The sequence below is a fragment of the Elephantulus edwardii genome, unplaced genomic scaffold (genome assembly GCF_000299155.1).
Source record: "Elephantulus edwardii isolate Elephantulus edwardi_28Jun2011 unplaced genomic scaffold, EleEdw1.0 scaffold00529, whole genome shotgun sequence".
Classification (NCBI taxonomy): domain Eukaryota; kingdom Metazoa; phylum Chordata; class Mammalia; order Macroscelidea; family Macroscelididae; genus Elephantulus; species Elephantulus edwardii.
This window is the reverse complement of record NW_006400279.1, coordinates 110,568-118,665: the sequence shown is the minus strand read 5'-3', so window position 1 is coordinate 118,665 and position 8,098 is coordinate 110,568.

Below are 8,098 nucleotides of genomic sequence, written 5' to 3'. Positions count from 1 at the left end.
TTCTTTCTTCATCTTATTTTCTTTATTCTATTATTATCATTATTATTTTCTTTCTTCTTAGTCTTTTACTTATTATTATTATTATTTTAATTTCTATATTCTCCTCCTTCTGCTCCTTTTCCTCCTCCTCCTCCTTCGCCTTCTCTTTCTTCTTCTCCTTCTCTTTCTCCTCCTCTTCCTCCTTTTTCTCTTTCTTCCTCCAGTCTCATTTCCACAGTGCTATTCTGGCTCGACTTCCATTAAGATTTCTTTATCCTGATGATTCCTGGTTGGAAAACAAAAATGCCTTGAGGGAAGGTAGGGGAAATAATCAAGGAATCCTTGATCCAACTGCCGAATGATGGAAAACAGTGATCACATTACCTTTCATGTTTTGGGCCAAATTCCTCACCATTTATTCAATGTCTACGTCCCCGGCCACCCCAGTATGTGGCCTTCAGAATCATCACTAGAGTTCATTCATATAATTTTTTTTCTTTCCCTAAATGTCTCTCCTGATGCCAAAGGAGAGAAGGAAAGAAATGTGTCTTTTTAAAAAAAATTAAGAAAAAAAATTCTTTAAAATGGGGGGGGGGATAAAATTCAAAATAAGTTCTTTCTTCAAAAAAAGATCATTTAAGCTCTTGATAGGTTTTTGAAATGTTGTAATGACATTTTAATGGGATCGGTATGAAAATTGATGTCACCAATGAGTCATTTTTTTCCCCCATAAAATGGAATCGTATGTGTATTGGGTGGAAGAGGAGGGGAAAAAAGTATAAAAAAGAAAGGACTTTTTGCACCATGCCAAAAAAAAAAATGCTATATCTCATTTTCTCCAAACTGGAAAGGAAGACCAGGAAGCTCTTGCGTCCAAGTTTAGAAACGATTCAAAATTCATGAGTTTGCTGTTTTGATCATCATTTTAATGTCTTCCAGATTTCCATTCGTAAGGAGCAAAAAAAAAAATTAATAATATGGCTTCATGCTTTTAGGGAAGAAAAAAGATCAAAATAGTATCTTAAAATAGTCTCCCAAGACTTCTTGTACTTATTAAAAAAAAATACATTCGGTGAGTTAATAGAAAATAAATGAGAAACAGATAGACAGAATTGCCCTGGCATTACAAAAAAAAAACAAACTCCCAGCTGCTGGCAAGAAATAACACTGAAATCTCAAAGATGGATGGAAATCTTCTGCTATCCAAGCAAAAAAAATTTTTTATTTTTTGTTATTAATTTCAATGAAAATTTACAGTGACTTTGGATTTCCATTCATTGTTGGCAAAACATATTTTTAATAACAATAATTTAAAAAAAGAATCTCAGTTTCTCTCTTTACTATTACTCACTCTTTAAACGGTACGAACAGACAATGAATGAGAGGTTTTCCATCATGACAAGATTTAAAAATATTCACTCTGTATATTTTATTTTTTTTTTCACAGTTCGCTTGGGAATAGACCATAACACTTGGAAAGATGGCTGGTTCGAATCCATCAACGTCTCTTCCTCAATAAAGATTTATTAAAAGGTGGAAACCGTAAGTGGAGGATGGCAGTAGCCCTCTGCCCTATAAGGTCTGTTGGATAACAACAGGGTTTGTGTTTGAAAGGACATAAATTGAGTCATGTAAAAAAAAAAATTAAAATAAAAAATAAAAATAAAAAAGGTATCAGAATGTCAGCTGGTTTTGCAGTGATGGAGGGGAAATATCAAGTATGAAGTCATGAGATTGGGTTGCAACAGCCTGGTGGAAATCCCAGCCCATACTGGTTGGAGGAAGCTGTATCATACCTTCTTACCAGATTTAAAAAGGAGAAATAGAGATGGAAGAAGGTCTTTCCCCTCCCCGGGGCGTCCTGGGTGTTAAGGCCTCACGAACCAGAGAGGTATGTGGTTCAAATCAGCACCAGCTGCTTCATGGGGGAAAAAAGAAGATAAACCATCACTGAAAACCCTGGAGGAATTAGCTGTGGGTTGGTTCTGATGCAATACCTGCAAACTACAACAGAATCCATGTCTGTTTGTGAAAACACCCCCTTTTGATGATCCTGTGTTGACAGTGTGATAGAATGCAGGCCAAAGTGACCCCAAGAGGAAACAGAAAATTTGATGTATTTCAGCTACTTTGAGCCTTTGACATTTTATGGACATGGACCTGGTAATAGGGGGCTCCCAATCAGAGGCTCTGTTGGTCCCTGCACTTGTTATTATCATTAAATATTAATTTACCACCAAGGAGAGTCATGCATGGTTATAGCCCATTTTCCATTATATTTTATTTTATTTTAATTTTTATTTTATTTTTAGCTAGACATCACCTATCTGAAGGCTTGTTATGGAATTTGCCCCTCCAGGTCTCTTTTCCATAGTGAAGGCTGCAGTCTTTTACCTCCTGCGGTCAGTGCAGCAAGCCGGCCTTGTGTCCAACAAGCCAGGTTGTGTCATCTTCAGAATGGAGGTGACTACTGTGTTTGTAAACTAATTGCAATGCAATCACTTTTAATGATGCCTGGTCCAAGGAGAGTCAACCTTAGGGATGGACATGCAATCAAGAGTGGTCAGTTATTGAAGAAAGATATTGTACTTGGAAGCCCTCAATGAGATAGATGGATGCAGTGATTCTGATCATGGGGTCGAGTGTGTCAGAGATGGTCAAGGGAGCACAGGACTGAATAAGACAGGATCCAAATCTGCTGCGACGTGGCCTTTCAGAGGCCCGTTCTCATTCCAAATAGCCCTCTGGCACTCTCCACCCGCCTCCCCAGCCCAATATGGTGGACATCTGTCCCCAAATATGCCTGAGGCTTTAGGAAATAAATCACATGGCCTCACGGTGCGTGAGTGCATTTATAGAAATGACTATAAATGCAATCTTGTGACTTCATCTTTTCTCATGCAAGGAGATGGTGGGAAGACCTTGTCATGTGGTCAAAGATACAGCTTTGCATCTGGATACAGTGCTGTGTGTGTCTTTTCTGAGAGAGAGAGACACACAGAGAGACAGAGAGAGAGAGAGAGAGAGAGAGAGAAATGCATAGTTGGGACTTACCCAGCGATAATAGGTAATTGGGATTGAAGCCCAACATCAAGAAAACTATGATTCTCACCACTGGACCAACTGGCAGCATCAGGATGGATGGTGAAGAGATTGAGAGTGTTCACAGCTTCAGTTTGCTCGGCTCCACAGTCAACGTTCTTGGCACCAGTAGCCAGGAAATTGAAAAACGTATTGCAATGGGGAAGTCTGCTGTTAGGGACCTCTCTAAAGTACTCAAGAGCAACGGTGTCTCTCTGGAGACTAAGGTGCGTCTGATACAGGCCATGGTCTTTGCAATCACTTGTTATGCATCAGAGAGTTGGACAATGACCAAGGAGGATAGAAGGAGAATTGATGCCTTTGAGCTGTGGTGCTGGAGAAGAGTACTGAATGTACCATGGACTGCCAAGAAAACAAACAGATTCATCTTGGAGAGGGTTAAACCAGGCTGCTCCTTGGAGGCAAGGATTCTGGGGCTTCGTCTGACATACTTTGGACATGTTGTAAGGAGAGACAGGTCCTTGGAGAGGGACATCATGCTTGGGAGGGTGGAGGGACAGCGCAGGAGGGGAAGGCCCTCTATGAGATGGATTGATTCGGTGACTGGGGTCATGGAGGTGGGTGTGTTGGAGGCAGTGCGATTGGCACAGGACAGAGCAGGGTTTAGGGCTATTGTCCATAGGGTCACTTTGAGTCGCACATAACAACAACTGTCTTATATCACATTACGAACCAGGTTGCTTAATGAATCAAACTTAGCTGGAAACAGATGGTCCGTCTGTATGGGTTGAGAATCCAGGGCTCAGAAATGCCACAAAAGGGTCCCTGTGAGTCTTGTCTAAGGGATGACAGCCGGTTTGATTTTCTCAGGACAGTGATATGCTTCAACTCCTGTGAAATTTACAGCCTTGGAGAAAGCCAGCAGCCAAGACGCCTCTGTCCATGGGTTCCCATGGGGTGGTGAGACATAGGGGCTTTTCAGTGACCGACGACGTCGGGGTTAACCCCTTCCAGCAAGCTACGTACCCTGATTTCCATGTTTCTATTCCTCCACGTGGATTTTATTCCCCCTTTCTCCTATCGATGGGGAAATCAGAAGCACAACACACAGAAAACTGGGTGACAGGCCCCATGAAATGTCCAGAGCCTCCTCGTCCACAATCGATTATCAAGCCTTTGCTTCTAGTCTTTGTGAAACCTGGACACGAAGGTGGACCTTGATCCGGCTAAGATTTGAAAGGCCAGTGCTTCCTGACCACATGGACCAAAGGATGTGAGACCACATTTCCCCATTTTGCCTCTTAGAAGCACCCTGGTTGCACGTCCTCCAACATAGACTTGTTGGTTCTTCTGGCCAGTGATGGGATAGCCAGTACTCTTCTCCCACATCACAGCTCAAAAGGCATCGACTCAACTTGTGTCTTCCTTATTCATTGTTCAACTGTCAGATACACAAGAAAAATAAAATAAATGGGAAAAACTAGGGCTTGGATCAGGCACACCTTAGTCTCTAGTGACATCCTTGCTCATGGGCACTTGAAAGAGACCCTTGGCCCCAGATTTGCCCAAGGTGATCACAGATGCATGAACTTCATATGTGCTTGGAATAAAGATTTCCAATGACTCACTTTGCATTTATATTTTTACTTGCATATGGACCCAAAGAGAAGAAATCTATGAAGTCAGCCTGTATCAATTACCAGGTAGACTAATCATCAGTGTTTTCACCTGCTGCAATTTTCAAACTACAGAGGACGAAAGTTTTGGACAAATCAGCCTCTGAATATGTTGTGGGGCCAGTTTCTACCCTCACATAAACAAAAAAAAAATTAGCAATAAAATAAAAAAAAATTTATTAAGTCAGTTCTGAGTTATAGCAAATCTCCATCCAGCATTCAGGTCTGTAAAAATCACTTCCATGAGAGGAAACGGCTTCATCTTGGACACGGGTGGGTTCACACAGCCATGTGAACAGCGAGGCACTCAATAAAAAAGTTTTAATTTTTTTTTAAAGAAATAAGGAGGAATTCCTTCCATATGTCCAAGTGAAGACTTTTTGCAACACGTAACACACAATGCGACCTCATTGGAGACTTGGTTGCAATCTGAAGCCCACTGCAATTCAATTGGAGACATTATTGCAACGTGTAACATGGTGTCATCTAATTGTAGACATTGTTGTAAACTGAAGCAGGCTGGGACCTAATTGTAGACCCTGTTGCAACGTGTAGCACACTGTAATCTAATTGCAAGCCTTGTTTGCTATTGAAGACCTGGTTGCAATGTGTAACACGCCGTAATCTAATTGCAGACATTATTGCAAGTCTGTTTTCTTTCAACTCTCACAGCCTTTGCAACAAATAAAAGTGCAAATATATATATATGTATATATATTTTATTCAAGCATGAAGACTCTTGTTAATTCTGGGATGGAGTCCAAACACTGAGAAAAATAAAGAACATATTGTTGGCGGCTTGGAGTGTGTGGGTCGGTTGCATTTACGTGGTGATGTGAGAAGCTATTTTTTAAAAGACATTTCTTTCTCTCTGTGACTAGGGTTCACTTTCTATGAATGGGATGTTTGTGTTTGTTGCTGTTGCTGGGTCAGATTCGTATGTGCTTGATTTTTATTTAGGTTTCCTCTTTTTATTTTAGTGAAAACATATGTTGAAGGCGATGTTGTCATTTTTTTTCAGTTCCCTGAGAAAACACACACACACATATACACATAAGTCACCTTTCTGGGCCGCTACTGACTTGGCAAATAAAAGTTAAGGGATGTTGACAAAGTGTGAATATGTCTCTAAAACTACCGGTATCAGTTAGATGTTGTCTGGTCAAGCCAGACTCACAGAGACCCTGTGAACAAAAGATCTGGACACTGTCCTATTCTGACCTGTCCTCACTCTATCTGACAGACTCCCATGGCTGGGGTCACTCTGTCTGTCCCAGGTCTTCCTCTCTGTCTCTGACCATCCAGCTTCACCAGCACGATGTCCTTCTCCAAGGACTGCCCCTCCTCCTGACCACATGCCCATAAATATGTGAGGAGACAGGACAGGGCTTGGATTTACTGTCCACAGGGTCGCTGTGAGTTGGGTGAAATCGGAAACCACGGCGGTAAGGTGTCTGTGGCCCACCAAGGAGACTGGACAGATTGGTAAGGATACAAAGAAAGTACATAGAACCCTGGACAGGGCGGATGGTACACATAAGGTGGACGGGACCCTAAGTGGGGGGATTGGTCGGTTGCGTCATCCCGCTAGGGTTCAAAGAGAAAGAATTCCAGAGCCAACGTAGGGGAGAGTCAGGAGGCCCCCAAAGAGAAGACATGGGCTAGGCGTGTGTCCTGGGAATGGGGGGGTAGCTGTGATAAGGGGCATCTTCAATCTGGGAGGGACAGAGAGGGAGAAAGAGATGGGAGAGAGAGATGGGGAGTGAAAGGAGAGAGAGAGATGGGGAGAGAGAGAGAAATTGGTACAGAGGGAGAGAGATGCAGAGAGAGAAAAGAGAAAGGAAAGAGGAGAGAGAGACAGAGACAGATAGACAGAAGACACAGAGAGAGATAGAGAGAGAGAAAGGGAAGAGGGAGAGGGAGAGAGAGAGAGAGAGAGACAGACAGAGAAAGAAAGGAGACAGAGAGAGGAGAGAGGAGAAAAGAGGGGAAGAGAGAGAAGAGAAGAGAAGAGAAGAGAAGAGAAGAGAAGAGAAGGGAAGAGAAGGGAAGAGAAGAAGATAGAGTGAGAGGAGAGAGATGAGAGAGAAATAAAGACAGAGAAAGAGAGTGAGAGAGACAGAGACATGGAGAGAAATACAGGGGAGGAGGAAAGAGTGAAAGAGAAAGAAATAGACACAGAGAGACAGACAGGGGAGAGACAAAGCGATGGAGTGAAATATAGGGGATGAGGAGAGACAGAGAGAGAGAGAGAGAGAGACAGATAGAGAGAGAAGAAACACATCCCAATCCACTGCCCTCAAGTCTGAACAGATTTTCCAACTCCACTTAGTGGATGCACTCGTGGGTTTTCAGAAATGGACAACGGTACAGGAAATTGCGTGTCTTTCTCCCATGGAGCTGCTGATGGATTCAAATCCTCTGACGTGGAGTTGACAGTGTGACTCCTTGCCACTGGGCCAGCCAGGAGAGAGAGAGAGAGAGACAGAGAAGAGAGAAGACAGAGGAGAGGAGAGGAGAGGAGAGGAGAGGAGAAAGACAAAGAGACAGGGAGACAGACAGTCAGAGAGAAAAAGGGGGGAGAGAGAGAGATGAGAGGAAAAAGAGGAGAGAGAGAGAGAGAGGAGAGACAGAGGCAGACAGACAGAGAGACAGAGACAGAAAGGGGTAGGAGATCAGAGAATGCATGGGGTGAGAGAAACAGATCAGGAAAGAGAGAAACAGAGCTAAGAGTGGACCCCTTCAGAGTGAAGGGCCGCTTGCACGGAGGGCTATCCTAGGCCAAGCTAAATGACCTAGCCTTGGGATCCTTGTCCGAGCATGCCAGGGGCCAGGCTAAAGAGGACAGAGAGTGGACGGCCCTGCAGAACGGCCAAGGGCCAGGGGTGAGGGAGAGGCCAGCAGATCCAAGAACTGGCCCCTGAGCTGTCTGGGTGCCTGAATGTTAACCCCAGCGCCCCAGCTAAGGACCCCTGCTGACAGTGGACACCAAGGCCTCCTGCCCACAGTGGACGTCCATGACAAAAGCCACCAGGGAAAGGACGAGGGGGTGGGGGGTGGGAGGAGGCCGGGCGGTCAAACTGGGGCCAAGGCTGCATAAAGAAGGTTAGCTCAGGTGCCCACCCGTCATTTGCACCTGTTTGTCTGTTTGTTTCATAAAAGTGACGTGTGTCCTGGTGGCCAGGCCCATCCAAACGGGCCAGGCTGCTAGACACAAGGTCAGCGGTTCAAACTCACGAGCCGTTGTCTGTGACACAGGGTCAGCCACGAATCTGAACCCAGTGGGAGGTTTGGTTTTCAGATTTTCATTCATTGTGGTTTATACACACGTGTGTGTGTGTATGAGAGAGACAGACAGACAGAAAAGAAGAAAAAGGAGGAGAAGGAGAGACCAACATACA